This window comes from Zalophus californianus, chromosome 13 (assembly GCF_009762305.2).
Source record: "Zalophus californianus isolate mZalCal1 chromosome 13, mZalCal1.pri.v2, whole genome shotgun sequence".
Classification (NCBI taxonomy): Eukaryota; Metazoa; Chordata; class Mammalia; order Carnivora; family Otariidae; genus Zalophus; species Zalophus californianus.
Genome location: NC_045607.1, coordinates 77,010,689 through 77,026,765, shown reverse-complemented (window position 1 = coordinate 77,026,765; position 16,077 = coordinate 77,010,689). Strand labels below are relative to the sequence as shown.

Below are 16,077 nucleotides of genomic sequence, written 5' to 3'. Positions count from 1 at the left end.
TGACCAACCTCTGACAAACTCCTGGAATTTCTATATACAATCTCACCTTGAAAAGGAGGAGTTACCACCTGTCACATCCCCTTCCCTTACCTCCTGATCCCAGGCTAACACGGAGCCATGGGGGAAAGAAAAGTTTTGCTTAATGATGAATGATTAAACTCTGTAAAAATCCCCACACCTATGGATTAATCAAGGTGTCACCAACTCTCTGGCTTTCGGTATGGCCTTAATGGTAATCATGGGGGAGAGAAAAGAAAGAAAGAAAGAGATGAGAATGAAAAAGGCGAAATGATGTAGTGAGTGAGGGAAAACCGTGGTACGCGATCTCGACATCTATCCTAAAACCTACAGAACCTAGAGATTAGATCTATGCTCACCATTAAACATCTTGAAAAACTCCACACAAGTCATCTGGCCTGTCTGTTACCACGGGCCCATTTTAAAACAGAAATAATACTGCTTTCCCAGCTTATAAAGTTATACTGGGAATCAATGAATGTAAACATCAAAATAAAAAGTAAATAATGCCTAATATATTTAAAACATTCATTTATTCATTCATTCATTCATTCAACAAAGAACTAGTAAGCACCTACTATGGGCCAGGCGCTGTGCTGGATGCTAGTGATTCAAGACTGAAATAGAGATAGTCATGTCCCGTGAAGCTCAGCATAGTTTAGGGGCTACAGACAAATAAACACAGATGATTTCATTATTAGGGGTATAAGAAATAGCACTGGGGAAATACACAGCACTCTAGATCTAGGCCAGAATTTAGGAGTCAAAAAAAGTTTGTAGAGAGAGTTAACCTTAGCTGAGACTGGAAGGGTATCTTAAGGTGAAGGCAAAGTACGAAGATCCCAGGTCAGGTAGACCGTGTGCAAAGACATTGAGATGGGAGAGGCTCTGGCCACCTCAAGGAACGGAAAGCAATTAATTAGAGCCAGGTAGTATGGTTTCAGAAAAAAAATGTTGGAAAATTTAGTTGGAGAGGTGGACAGGGGCAAGGTCATGAAGGGCCTTACAAGCCATCTTAGTTTGTGTTTTACATTCTAAAGGAAACAGAGAGACATTAAAGAGTTTGAAGCCATGAGCAGCACCTGGCTGGCTCAGTCAGTGGAGTGTGTGACTCTTGATCTCGGAGTCATGAGTTTGAGCACCATGTTGGGCCCAGAATTTACTTTAAAAAAAAAAAAAAGAGCTTTAAGTAGCGAGAGATAACATGCTCACATTTATGTTTTATAAGAATCCCTCCAGCTACCATGCAGAGAATGAATTAGACAGGGCATATCAGGAGAATTAGAAAACCATTTTATTTTATCTTTTTAATTTTTTAAAGACTTTATTTGAGAGAGAGAGAGAGAGAGAGAGCACGAGTGGGGGAGGGGGAAAGGCAGAGGTAGAAGCAGACTCCCTGCTGAACAGGGATCCCGATGTGGGACTCCATCCCAGGACCCTGGGATCATGACCTGAGCCGAAGGCAGACGCTTAACTGACTGAGCCACCCAGGAGCCCTAGAAAGTGGTTTTAGATGAGAATTAAGCAAGGAGCAGTCAGCATGAGGAGACGTGAACAGATTCGAGACAAATTATCATTTAAAGGGCAGAGAGTAGCCAACTGGATTCTGAGTATACCCTTCAGTCTGACAATTACTGACAGAATCCAAAACATAAAGATGGTTTTTCCACTCTTTGTTAAGGTAATGGTGAATCTGAATTTCAAAAAAGACCCTCATCTGCTTCTGGCTCTGGTAAACTATCTGTACCAAGAACAAGGAGAAAAGCTGGATTTAAAAAAAAATAATCTGTGATGGTGTCAGATAGTTACCCAGGTGACTATCTTAAAAGTTAAGATCCTGTCTAGGCTGTCTTGGGTGAGGAGGACCCCTGCGGAATCGTGAACCCTAAACCACAAGATGGCAAAGAGACAAAAACAGCCGATCCACCAGCTGAGACTTCGACAGCTCCCGAAGCTGAGCAGGGCGGGGCTGAGTACATGCCGGCTTACCATCTCTACCATCATCCGGTTTAGTCGTCCAACACGAAGAAATGAAGATGAAATTCCAGCGATAAGAAATGAACAAAAGATTGGAGCTGAAGACCTTAAGTGCTTGCTTTTGCCCACTGACCAGATAAAGAGAACTATCTGCATTACCTATGCAGCCTGGGGTTTTTATTATTTTTACCTAAAGACGTCTCTTTTTGGTAATGACAAACGTATTTTTTTTTTAAAAAAAAAGATAAACCTGGTTTTTCTCAATACACCTTTAAAGGTTTTTAAATTGTTTCATATCTGGTCAAGTTGAGATTTTTAAGAACCTCATTTTTAATTTGTGATAAAAAGTTTACAACTTGATTTTCTCAAAAAAAATCAACAAATGCCAAGCACCCGTTACTAAAGGTCTTAAAAAAAAAAAAAGTTAAGATCCTGGGGGAGAGAAGGTAAGTGCAAAAAGTGAAGCCCACATTTGGTGTGGTTTCTCCTCTCTAGGTATTTGTTAATTCCTACGTTGTAGCCAATGAGATAAGAAGGTTCACAGATCTAATAAACATTTCACAGGAATAGTGAGACAAAAATTGAAGCTTAGGGATCTCTACAGAAAAGGAATCTTGGTTAAAAAACCCAGGTTTTCAGAGGAGGCCCCTGGAGAGTTATACCTTGGGATAGAGGTTGGAGAACTATGGTCTGCAGGTAAATCTGGCCCACTGCCAGATGTTATAAATAAAGTTTTATTGAAATACAACCACACTTATTAATATTGTTTATGGATATTTTTGTGTTATAATAATAGGGTGAGTAGTTGCAACAGAGACCTGTAGGCCTGCAAAGTAAATAGTAAAATAGTAAAGCAAAGTAAATAGGCCTGCAATAGTGAAATATTTACTATCTGACCATATACAGATAAAGTTTGCTGACCTCTGCCATAGCAGAAGGATGAAGCAAAAATAGATTAGTCTTCCCGATGACTGAAATCCTGATTCGAATCAGATCAAACACAAAATAGATTAAGTTTGTCCGATACCCTTCTAACTGCCTCTGAGGTGCAAAAGTAAATCCTCTCTAGAGCAAAAGAATCTCATCAACCACAGATAGTATATTATTCAGCAATCAATAAAAAATACCAGACATTAAAAAAATATGATCAAATGACTGAAAACACCAGAAGGGGGGAAAAACTCATGAGAAAAAGAATGGAAATGGAAGTAGAGGGGATTAAAAAAAAGTAGCTGGAGAATTAAAGTTAGAATCTATAAATAGAATATTCAAAAGAAATTTTTAAACTGTAAATTTCATAATTGAATTTAAGATGCAAAAAAAAATGTGTTTAACAACAGATTAGATGAGGAGAAGATTAGTAAATTGGAAAATATGTCAGAAGAAAATATCCATACTGAGCTATCCATACTGAAGTATGGAGAGGGGAAAAAAGGAGGAAAAATATAGAGAGGAAAATAAGGGACCCCAGGAACACGGAGAAAAGGTCTAACATACATACAATGGGAGTTTCCCTTGGAGAAGAAAGAAAATGGGATTGAAATTATACTTGAAAAGGCAATGGTCAATCACCTTTCAAAACTAATGAAAGCTATCACCCTACCATTCATGTTAAACTACGAACCCAAAGCAAGATAAATGCAAAGAAAAAGACCTCTAGACACATGACACTAAAACTGCTAAAAATGACAGAGAATAAAAATCTTCAAAGTGCGGATATAAAATAAACGCCAATCTAAAATTCTATACTGAGTGAACACATAACAAATGAAGGCAAAAATGAAGACGTTTCCACAGAAATATTTTGCTTTTTTTTTTTTTTTTTTTTAAGTAGGCTCTGTGCCCAGCTTGGAGCCCAGTATGGAACTTGAACTCATGACCCTTAGATCAAGACCTGAGCTGAGATCAAGAGTCAGACACATAACGGACGGAGCCACCCAGGCGTCCCAATTTCCACAGAAATAAACTGAAACTGTTTGTCAAGAGAAAACTCACACTAATAAGCAATAGTAAAACAGAAGAAAACTACTACAGATGGAAGCAAAGAAATGCAGGAAGGAAAGAAAAACACTGGAGAATGTGAATACGTGCGTAAGAATAAATCAACGTTCATTGTATAAAACAATCACAATATCTTTTTTTAAAAGATTTTTTTTTATGTATTTTAAGGGGGAGTGGCAGAGGCAGAGAGAGAGAGAGCATCTCGAGCAGACTCTACACTGAGAATGGAGCCAACGAGGGGCTTGATCTCACGAACTTGAGATCATGACCTGAGCTGAGACCAAGAGTCAGAGTCTTAACCAGCTGAGCCACACAAGCACCCCAACAATGGCAATATCTGATGGAGTTTTAAATATATGTGTGATTAAAATACACTCCAGGGCGCCTGGGTGGCTCAGCCGTTAAGCGTCTGCCTTCAGCTCAGGTCATGAACCCCGGGTCCTGGGATCCAGCCCCACATCGGGCTCCCTGCTCGGCGGGGAGCCTGCTTCTCCCTCTCCCACTCCCCCTGCTTGTGTTCCCTCTCTCGCTATCTCTGTCTCTGTCAAATAAATAAACAAAATTTTTAAAATAAATAAATAAAATAAAATAAAATATATTCCAATAGTAACAAATTGCAGAAGGGACCAGGCAAATTGTTCCCAGCTTCTTGGATTGTCAGAGAAGTGATTAAAATATCAATTTATATGAGATTTTGATTGTATGTTATAATCTTGTGTTGTAACTAATAAAATAATTTTTAAAAATAATTCATACCTCACAAGCTAATGAGGGGAATTGTAGTAGTACAAATATGTTAGTATAATAGTAGTAAAGAAATGAGGAAATGGAGGAAATGTGAAACAAGTTGAAAACAAACAGCAAAATGACAGACTGAAACCCAAATGTAAGAGCAATTGCATCAAATGTGGAGACAATTAGTGTTTAGTGGGTACATCGTTCAGTGCTACAGGATGAAGAACTTTTAGAGATTGAATGCACAACAATACGAAAATACTTAACATTACAAAACTGTACACTTAAAAATGGTTAAGATGGTAAATTTAATGTTATGTCTCTTTGCCAGTGTAAAAAAGACAAAGTACTTAAATTAAAAGAGAAAAATTATCAAAGTGAATTGTAAAAGCCATAATAGCAATATACTGCTTGTAAGAAAAAAACCTTAGATACAAGGATTGTAAAAGGCTGAAAGTAAAAGGTAGAAAAAGGTATAACATTGGTATAACATACTAATATCAGACGAAGTAGACTATAAGACAGAGAAGTACTTGACATTAAGCATTTTCTTTAAACTATTAAAGGGTTAACCCTCAGGAAGATACGTCAATCCCAAATTTACATGTGCTAAATAACACAGCTTCATCTGCAAAGCAGAAACTGACAAAACTGGATAAAGAAAGAAAGAAATGCACAGTCACAGTGGGAAATTTTAGGACATCCTTCTCAGCAACTCCAAGAACAAGTAGGAGGAAAATCTGTAAAGATGTAGAATATTTGGGGGGTGGCTGTATGGCGCAGTCAGTTAAGCACCCAACTAGGTTTCGGCTCAGGTCAGAACGATCCTGCCACTGCTCCAAGCTCAGCGCAGAGTCAGCTTGAGTTTCTCTCTCCCTCTGCCCTGCCCCTCCAACCCTCTCTCTAAAATAAATAAATAAATCTTAAAAAAAAAAAAATCTAGAATATTTGAGCAACATGAGTCACAAACTTGACCTAACTGGCATATGTTGAACACTGTCATCAACAATGGTGGACCTATATTTTCTTGTCTAGCACAAATAAGACATTAACCCGACTGACCATCTGTTGAGGCATAAATGAAGTCTTTTTTTTTTTTTTTAACACCTCTCTATATTTATATATTAGATACAGGCATGGGGTGGGGCAGGGGCATCAGGCTCTCCTTGTGTCCCAGCCTCCACTTCTGGTCATGTGCACACAGAAGCAGCAGTGGATGTTAGATGTGGCAGCTTTTGGGGAGAATCAAGTCTTAACAAATTTCAAAAGCTTGCAATCACAGAGTCATATTTTACAGCCACAATGATCATAGTCTGAAAATCAGTAATAGAACAAAACTAGAAAATTCCCAAATATTTGGAAATTAAACAATACACTTCTTACTCGTGGTAAAAGCAGAAATTGCAACATAATTAGAATATATTTTAATTAAATGATAATGAAAATATGACATTTAAACTTGTGGAGCACAACTGGAGCTATGCTCTGAGGAAATATATTTTTAAAAGCATCAGATGTTAAAAAAACAGCAAATTCAACTAAAAAATGTAGACGGAAGGATATAATAAAAATATAAATATATAACACAAATTTATATAATACATAATATATAGTATAAATTTTATAATTTATATAAAAATGTAAACAGTTCTTTTGAAAACTGCTTAAGAAAAAAAGGGAAGAGCGAGCGAAGGCATAACTTACCAAAATGAGGAATGAATCGGTGACATACTACAGATTCTATTGATACTAAGAGCTAAGAACAAACCGTAATAGATTATAAAATTATTTTGAAAATACTTCTGAATAATACTTCTGAAAAAAACTGAACTTGCCAAAATTGGCAGGAAAGAAATTTAAAATCTGGCTGGCTCAGTCAGGAGAGCACATAACTCTTGATCTCAGGGTCGTGAGTTTGACACCCCACATTGGGAGTTGAATTTATTAAATAAAAATATAAATTTAAAAAATGAATCCATTAAACTTAATATCCATAGTTTCAAATTTTTAAGAGATATACAAATTTTTACACAAATTCTTTCAAAGAATAGAGAGAACACTTCCCAACTTATTTTCTGAACCTAGCATAATCTTTTTTTTAATTATTATTTTTGTTTTTTTAAGACTTTACTTATTTATTTGAGAGAGTGAGACAGAGATAGCGAGAGAGAGCACAAGCAGAGAGGAGAGGGAGAAGCAGGCTCCCCGCTGAGCAGGACCCTGGGATCATGACCCGAGCCAAAGGCAGATGCTTAACTGACTGAGCCACTGAGGCGCCCCAAAAGGCAGTTTTTATATCTTCTTTTCCTTTCCTTATACCTTCTTGCCTTGTTGCTCTGGCCGGGGTTCACAGTGCAGTGTTGAATAGAAATAGTAATAGTGGGCATCTCTGTGTCATTCCTGATTTGAGGTGGAAGGCTGTCAATACTTCACAGTTCAATACAAGGTTTGCTTTCTTTATTTGGTTTTCATAAATGCCCTTCAGCAAATTAAGGAAGTTGTGCTCTATTTCCACTTGGCTGAGATTTCAATCTTGGATTTTATGAAGTAGTTTTACTACTTGACATTCTCCTGAGGTGATCATATGATTTTTTTCTTCTATTAATATGGTGAATTATATTGATTGATTTTTGAATGTTAGTTTGCCTTTGAATTTCTAAGAAACCCCTACTTGGTGACTATATAATAATGTATAATATATTGCTAATTTGCTTTGGGACTAGTTTTAAAAGGCTTTTTTTGCTATGTTTATGAAAGAGACGCCTTTAATTTTTTTTTCTTGCGATGTCCCTATTGGGTACTGGTACCAAGGTTATGCTATGTTCAAGATGCTCCCTCTCCCTCTGCCTGCCCCTCCCCGTGCCTGTGCTCTCTCTCTCTCTCTCTCTCTAACAAATAAATAAATAAAATCTTCAAAAAAAAAATAAATAAACCTGTCTTTTCTCATAGATGATATGTTTGTGTATGTAAAAACTCAAAAGAACCTATACATGAGGGGCGCCTGGGTGGCTCAGTCAGTTAAGCATCTGCCTTCAGCTCAGGTCATGATCTTAGGGTCCTGGGATCGAGCCCCGCATCGGGCTCTTGGCTCTGTGGGGAGTCTGCTTCTCCCTCCCCCTCTGTGCCCTCTCTCTCTCTCTCTCTCGTTCACTCTTTCTCAAATAAAATCTTTTTTTTTTAAAGAACCTATAAATGAGCTTAACATAGTGAGTAAATTTAGCAAGGGTGCTTGATATGTTTAATAATAATACAAAATCTGTATTTTTATAAACAATCACAATTAGAAAATTGAATTTAAAAATTAAAAAAAAAAAACCCTGTAATAGCATCAGAATGTGAGATCCTTAGGAATAAATTTCACAAAAATGTGCCTGGCTTCTAGTCAAACCAAGAATCCAGTTTCTTTGATTTGGGGATCTTAATTTTAAAATACATAAAATAGAAAAGCAGTATTCAGAAATTAATCTAACAGACATTGCACTAAACAGTCTTACAGAATAATTCAATGAAAGAGACTTCCAACACTGATTTATGATGGTGACTTGACAATTCGAAAGAAGATGATGTACTGATGTAAGTGGGAAAAAATAACTCAGAAACATGCTCACCACACTCCCAGTTGTTTTTACTGCAAAACAATGGCTATGGCCCAAATTTTCTACTTCACATTAAAGACTCATTTGGCTATATACTTAGTTAAATATCAATATCAGGATGTAGAGCAGCCAAAGGCACCTCTTGGCAAAATCAAACCTGTTTTTGGAGTCAGAGTTGATTTAACTTCCAGCAAATTCTGCAGAACTACAAAAATATTTAAATCCATACACATGTACCCAACAGCGTCCAGGCTATCCGCGGGCCAGGGGGGATTAACAAGAAGCAACAAAGAAAGCAATTATAATAAAACTGTAACAAATATTTCATTCCATTAGAAAAAAATCAACCACAATGTTCTTTGTTCAAAAGAATGGCAAAGTGAAGGACCTCTTGCCAAAAGCAATTGTAGTACATTAATATTAAAACATGATCTAATGAAGTCAGAAGTTGTTTGGGGAAAACATTCACCACAGTAAAGGCATATTCTGCATGATAAATTCTTAGCAGAAAAGAAGGGATTTAAATCTCTTTTCTTATTTCACTTGGGAATGATTTTTTTTTTCATACTGAAACAAAAAATAAATAAATAAAAGAAGAATGGGCGGGGTTGGGGGGGAAGGAGAAGGAAGGAGAAAAAAAGATGGAAACTACAACAGCTCACATTTTTGCCTGAAAAGGGATAAAAAAAGCATATTACTCAAGTGCTTAATAATCTTATAAATTTAAAACATCTGAATTTAAGAATAAGGCTTATCTGGGCATGGCATAAGAACTCTGAGGTTGAGAAATTGTTCTGATTTTATTATCCAGCAAAAAATTAAATAAATAAATAAGTAATCTCTTTCCTTTACCCCCAACACAGAGCTTCCCTCTTCCTCAGCAAAACAGGATGGATGAAATTCCCTTTGGACTTTGTAACCTTTTCGGGAGACATGATTCACTGGGAGAGGATGATTCCCTCTTTGGGCAGGAGAGGAAAAAAAAAAAAAAGAAAAAAATCTGGCACCACTCCTTTCCCATTTGACCTCCTTAAAAGGATCTTTTTTGAAGCTGTTAATCCAGGCTACTAAAATAGCAAGCAACTATTCTTTATTAAAGTTCAAATGGAGCTGCCAATAGAAAGGAGAGCATGTGTTTCTTAAGAACCTAGGGCAGAGTTTTTCTACGTCCTAAGCATGGACAATTGCCATTATTTGTTTCCCTATTCATATTGTGGCTCTGTGGAGGCCTTATACAAATAAATGTGACAGGCCTTTCGGGGGGAAGTGTGGTTTTAATGGAAACCCGACCGGTAATCAGCGGCTGCAATCTCCTCGTGTCAGTTGGTTTCCAGAAACATAACGCACACACGCGCGCCCGCACACAAATACACATGCGCGCCTGCACACAAATCCCAAATGTGATGATTCAGCAATTTAAAGGACCTTAAATTTGGCGATCGTCCTCCAGTGCACACCTCTGGGGAAATTAAAGAACACAGGTTGAGGATTCTGGCGGGTTCATAATCGTTTGCTTTTGGCAAAAACTCAGGGCAAAACCAAACACCAACTTTAGGCCACTCTGACTGTCCAGGGTGAATTTTAAATAGGTGCAGGTCGCAGCTTGTCTGAAAATAACAAAAGGATCGCAGAAGCAGAGAGTAGGAAGGGGAAAAAAAGAAAAGAAGAGCAGGAAAAGATGAAAAGGAGAGGCAGAAGAGGAGAAAGAAAGTAAAGAAAAAAGAACCAGGACAGCAAAAACAGACGTGGGGGAGGGGAGAGAAATAAAAAGACCTTTCCAAAAATCAGGGTCGTTTACCATCCCGTCCGAACGAACACATTCTCTTCTTAGACAAATAACTTCGTAGACAAATAATTAGAAAGTAATCTATGGAAGTAAGTCTGTGTCTTTACAGATGAACGTGATGCTAATGATCTGGATCTTGGAATTTCCGAGTTTGAAGTATGTCTTATTAAAAGACCACAGCAAGACCTAGCTTTTGTAAGACATATTAATTGAAGGAAATGCAAATTATGTCGACTTCATTAAATCTCCTGCACAGTCTGAACACACATTGGCCATGAGTGAGTCACCTGTTGACATTTACCCAGAGGGTACAGGGACAAGGGAAATTATTAGAGAAACACAGCAGGTTATTTCTACCCTGGCAACACAATGCCTACTTCTAATTGGTATATATAAATGATCTTTTAACAACATCCATAATACCCAGGTTCTACCTCAATATTTGAATTTGATCTCTCACAAGGCAAACACTGTGATAGATATCTACAGCTTTCAGTATAAGACTACAAAAGATTCTAATATGATTGAATTTAAAGATTTATTTCCTGTATTGAGAGAAAAATAGCAATATGTAGAGAAAAGAAATTTAGAACAGAAAAATCAGGTTACTAGACCAACAGTGAAGTTGATTAAAACAACACCCCTGCACTGATGGACTGGGGATTGGGAAGTATCGGACACATTACGCTCAGTTCCTGTACAAACTTACTACATGGGTTGGAGTAGAACTATGACATCATTAGGGGTATTATCCAGAAGACTGATGCAAGGGAAAACTACTTAGATTTTTTTAAAATGAGGAACTGGTGGTCTATGTATTTGTTTTAGTAATGATATAAATATGACAGTTAATTTGCTTTCTGTTTTTTTCCAGTGGCTCCAGGAGCCTCACATGCCACATTTTGGACTGAATACTATTTTTACTCCTTCAATATTTTTATTCTCTCTTGATCTTATTCCTTTCTTGACACATTTTTGTTTTTCCAGACTCTGACTTTTTTCCCCGTTTTGTTATATTTGCATGCATTTTTGTAAACCACATCAAATACTCTGCGAGAAGGAAGGACACAAATAATAAACAGATAAATGACAGATGATTGACTTATGCAAATAAATACTCATTTATTTAAAGACTGTATTTATTTATTTAGAGAGAGAGCATGTGTGCATGGAGGGGAGGGGCAGAGAGAGAGAGAGAGAGAGAATCTCAAGTAGACTCCACGTTAAGCACAGAGCCCATCACGGGGTTCAATCTCACAATCCCAAGATCATGACCCCAGCTGAAATCAAGAGTCGGATGCTCAACCAACTGAGCCACTCAGGTGCCCCAGTACTATATTTAATATAAATGCAGACTTCTAATAAAATGAGAGTATAACTATATGATTCCATTTATATAATATGCAAAACAGGCAAAACCAATCCATGGTATTAAGGGGTACATACGGGGTAGTAAAACTATAAAGGAAAGCAAGAAAGTGTGTGCCATAAAAATCAAACTGGTTACCTTTAGTTAAGGAGAAAATGAGTAGGTCTTCTCGTTCTATTTCTTTACCTGGGTAATTGTTAAAAGGATGTTCCTTTTGTGATAATTCACTGAGCTTTATATTTATGTTTTGTCTTCTTTTCTGTATGTGTATTATACTCCATGAAAGGCTTAAAATTATATATACAGGGGCACCCGTGTGGTTCACTTGGTTAAGTATCTGCCTTCGGCTCAGGTCATGATCCTGGAGTCCCAGGATCGAGCCCCGCGTTGGGCTCCCTGCTCGGCAGGGAGTCTGCTTCTCCCTCTCCCCTTCCGCCTCCCCCTCCTCGTGCTCTCTCTCACTTGAGCTCCTTCTCTCTCTCTCTCAAATAAATAAAATCTTTTAAAAAATTACATATACAATTATGTATGTGTGTGTGTGTATATATACACAACAAAAAGATGAAAATAAAAACAAAGACTTGCAGAATAACAGAACAAATTCTACTAGGATTTCTAAAAGCTCAAAAAATAAAAATAAGAAGAGCGTTTATTATTGCAAAGCACAATGTCCGAATTCTGGACATTAAGAATGTTGGATGGGCAGGAATGAAATGGATAATCTCATTTCACAGAACTAACTAAATCAGTACAGTCATAAAAATAGAAACTATATACACAATCACGCATAATCCATTTTATGACTGTATTTATTGAGGGTCTCCTATGTGGCAGGCACTGTTCCAGGCGCCAGAGACACATCATTGGGGCAGCGAACAAAACAGAGAAGGTCTGCTTTCTCCTGAAGCTTGCACTCTGGAGTGAAGGAGCAAAAGGGAGGAAGGAAGTCGTGACAGGCAGAAAGATAAGTAGGCAGAAATACGAATTCCAGAAGGAAGGGACAGCTTATGTAGATCCTCACGAGTGGAAAGAGTTTGGCCTATTTGAAAGACTGAAGAGGCCTGACCCTGGAACACTCGAAGGGAAAGGACAGGGTGGAACCCATGCCATGGTGTCAGGGCAGGCAGGGGAGAAGTCATATTGTAGACTGAGGTCTGGGGGCGGGTGCCTGGATTTTGAGTGCAATGGATTTTAAGCAGGAGATTGACACAACGGGTTTACACTTTTAAAAGGCCAATCTGACTATTTCACAAACAATAGGTTTTATGGAGGGAAGAGGGCAACACTCAAGGCGGCCATTGCTTTAGTGGAAGAGAGACAGAATGGCAGCTCCAAGAGCATCACTGCTGGTGATCACAGGAGAGAGGACGGGTTCAAGTTACGTTGTAGATGGAGAGTCAGCAGGACGGGCTGACGGATCAATGTGGGAGGAAAGGAAATTGAAAGAAACAACGATCTTAGATTGTGGCTGGAGTAAAGGGTAGTGATTGGCAGTGCCTTCTACTGCCCTGGGGAAGCTGAGATAAAGCAGGTTTGGAGGTGCAGGGAACTACAGGGGTCCATTTCAGCCACGGTAAGGTGGTGGTGTTAGTTAGACATGCATGTGAAGATGTCACATGGACACTGCAGATGAACCTGGGATATGCTAAAGAGAGATCTAAAATCTCAGAATGAAATGAGGCCACTTACGGATAGGGTATAGACAAGAAACAGACTCAGAGAACAAACTGATGGTTACCAGAAGGGAGGGGCTGGGGGAAGGGGAAGTAGGGATGGGGATTAAGCAGGGCACCTGTCGTGAGGAGCACTGGGTGATGTATGGAATTGTTGAATCACTCTACTGTACACCTGAAACTAATATTACACTGTATGTTAACTACCTGGAATTTAAATAGAAAGCTTTAAAAAATAGTGTACATGAAAAAAAATGTCCCAGGATGAAGTTTGACAGCACCGCAATGCTTAGAAGTTGAACAGAGGAGAAGGAGTTAATCAAGACTAGGGAAGAGTTGACCCAAACTCTCGCACATTAAGGAACGCTCCGAAAATTAGCATTCTTTTCCCCCAGCACAGTGGGCTAAAAGGCATACTGAGGGTCCTCCCCAGGGACTGAGGGGACCCATGGCCCACTTGGAATCCGTTCACAGCACACCAGTGTGCCTCAGCACGATGTGTTCTAGGATAGGACCTCAGGAATGAAAGGCAAAGAAAAGTCAAATTGATTAAGTCCTGTGTTCACAGTAAATTCAGGTTTTTTGGTATGAAGTTCATAATAATAGATCCCGCAAAAAGGTCTAATTAGGATCCTTTCAAAGACTCTTCCAAGTCTCAATCATCAATATTTAGTCTCACGACATCTGGAAACAGACATTTTTCAAAATTCTTTGCGGCAAAGGTGTGCATAGAAATTTTACTTTCCTTCAAGACCTAGAAAAATGCATAAGTACGTTCTAGAAACGTGTGTCAAATTAATGATTATGTTGAGCACCCCCAAATACAAAATAACATAGCTGTTTATAGAGAAAACTCTTTGGACAGAGAACTATCCATGTTATGAAAATAAAGAACGCTAAAATTATTTACAGGCACATCAAAAACCTCCCATTTGGTTTGGTGTTAATACGTGATTGGAAAACTATGAGATCTAACACTGAGTTTAGTGAATATCGCAAAATTCGACTTGATTCCTTTCTGATACCCACTAAAGATTTAGGAACTTCTATTCATTTATTTTTTCAGATTTTATTTATTTATCTGAGAGAGAGCAAGGGGGGGAGGGGGCAGAGGCAGAGGAGGGAGAAGCAGACTCCCCACTGAGCAAGGAGCCTGACACGGGGCTTGATCCCAGGAGACTGGGATCATGGCCTGAGCCGAAGGCAGATGCTTAACCGACTGAGCCATGCGGGCGCCCCGATGTAGGAACTTTTAAAAACTGTCCTGCCGCCCTTCTTACTCTGAACAATGAGTTTCCTCTTTAAAGTCAAACTTCTTAGGACGCCTGTGTGGCTCGGTCAGTTAGGCGTCTGCCTTAGGCTCAGGTCATGATCCCAGGGTCCTGGGATCGAGTCCTGCCTCAGGCTCCTTGGTCAACGGGGAAACTCCTTCTCCCTCTGCCTGCCACCCCCCCCCCCACACCGCTTGTGCTCTCTCTCTGACAAATAAATAAATAAAACCTTAAAAATAAAGTCAAACTTCTTGGATCCCCATCCTTTAGGTCCGTCTTGGCACAACTGCTCAGTGATGTTCTGTGGCCCCTCCACAAATGGACACACACATAGGCATGCACACATGCATACTTTGGTCAAGGGTCTCCAGAGCCTTCTTTACTCTAGAGTAGGCCACCTTCCAGGATTAGTGACTCTGGACTCTCTCTCTCATGACAGTACCTATATCTGCAGTCTTTGCACATAGAGGCACTTCATCTTCTTATACCCCAATGTCCAGGCAACAATGAAGGACGTCCCTACTCTGCCAGGTTCCTACAGGAGGCCCTTCAAGCCCAACCTTAAGAAAAACCTCCAATGATAAGAAAAACCAAGGCCCTTTACCGTACCTCGGATTCTTGGTAGCTCTGCTAACAAAAACCAACATTACTTATAAAAGGGTCTGCCTCCCTTCTAACTCCCCAAATCTGAGTATCATCATTACTATCATCATTGACAGCAAAATCGTACCTTTGTACTGATGTATCACAGTTTGATCTGATTTAACGATCTACAGAAAAACAGGATGATGAGCGTTTGGTGGACTGACTACCTTTTTATCCTGTTAAATAAAAATATTTTTTGAACAATAAACCAAGCTTCTTAGTTTGCAAGAAACTTAAACAAAATGCTCTCTAGCGTTTGCCTGCACTGCACATTTGCATTGTCAAACAACTTCCCTCTTGGCTGGGATCCCCAATTACCTTTATTTTCCTTCTGCTCTGTCACAGAGATAAATGATCGTATTTACTTGGTTTGGTTGAGGGCACAGTTTCCCACAGAGCATTTTTATAGATGTCCATTGCCAGAAAAAATTTAAAACAGGTTTACTGGGGCCATTAGCTCTAAAATATTCGCAGGAACTACATAACTTTTGGACATTTTCCTCTCCACATTGTGGAAGAGACAGGAAGTGAAGGAAAGCGTCCTCAAAAGAGTGGTGTCAACAATCTCTTGGTCATCTCCTTCCTTTTTAAAAAAAATTTTTCAGTCTGTTAATCACTGTTTTTCATTTTCTTGGGCTAAATACTTCTGAGAAAAATCTATGTCTATCATGTTCAAGATGGATTACTGAAAGAAAGAAAAAAAAAAGCTTTATACAATACCCAAAGCTGTCCTATGAGAGACAATACTGAATTTTTGGGATAATTTTGTGCCACCAAAGTCAACTAACAAGGTTAGGAAGCCAGGTTAGAAAGCCCTTTTGGAAGTGGTGTGGGCTCCACGGACGGAGATGAAAAATATTCAAAGGGTAATCGATGATGATGTGCTGGGAACACAGGGCTGAGTTAGGATGGGAAATGCTACAAGATAGGGGTTAACGAGGTGACAAGGTGACTGTAAAAGACCCAACATCAAATTACCAACGTGAAAGGTGTTTATTCTGCCATC

The 16,077-nt window shown here is 38.8% G+C and overlaps 1 protein-coding gene across 9 annotated transcripts in view; it reads right to left on the bottom strand.

The window, feature by feature from the left end:
• PRUNE2 (prune homolog 2 with BCH domain) overlaps positions 1-16,077 on the bottom strand; it is a 254,412-nt gene that overhangs the window by 180,605 nt on the left and 57,730 nt on the right. The window lies entirely within an intron of this gene.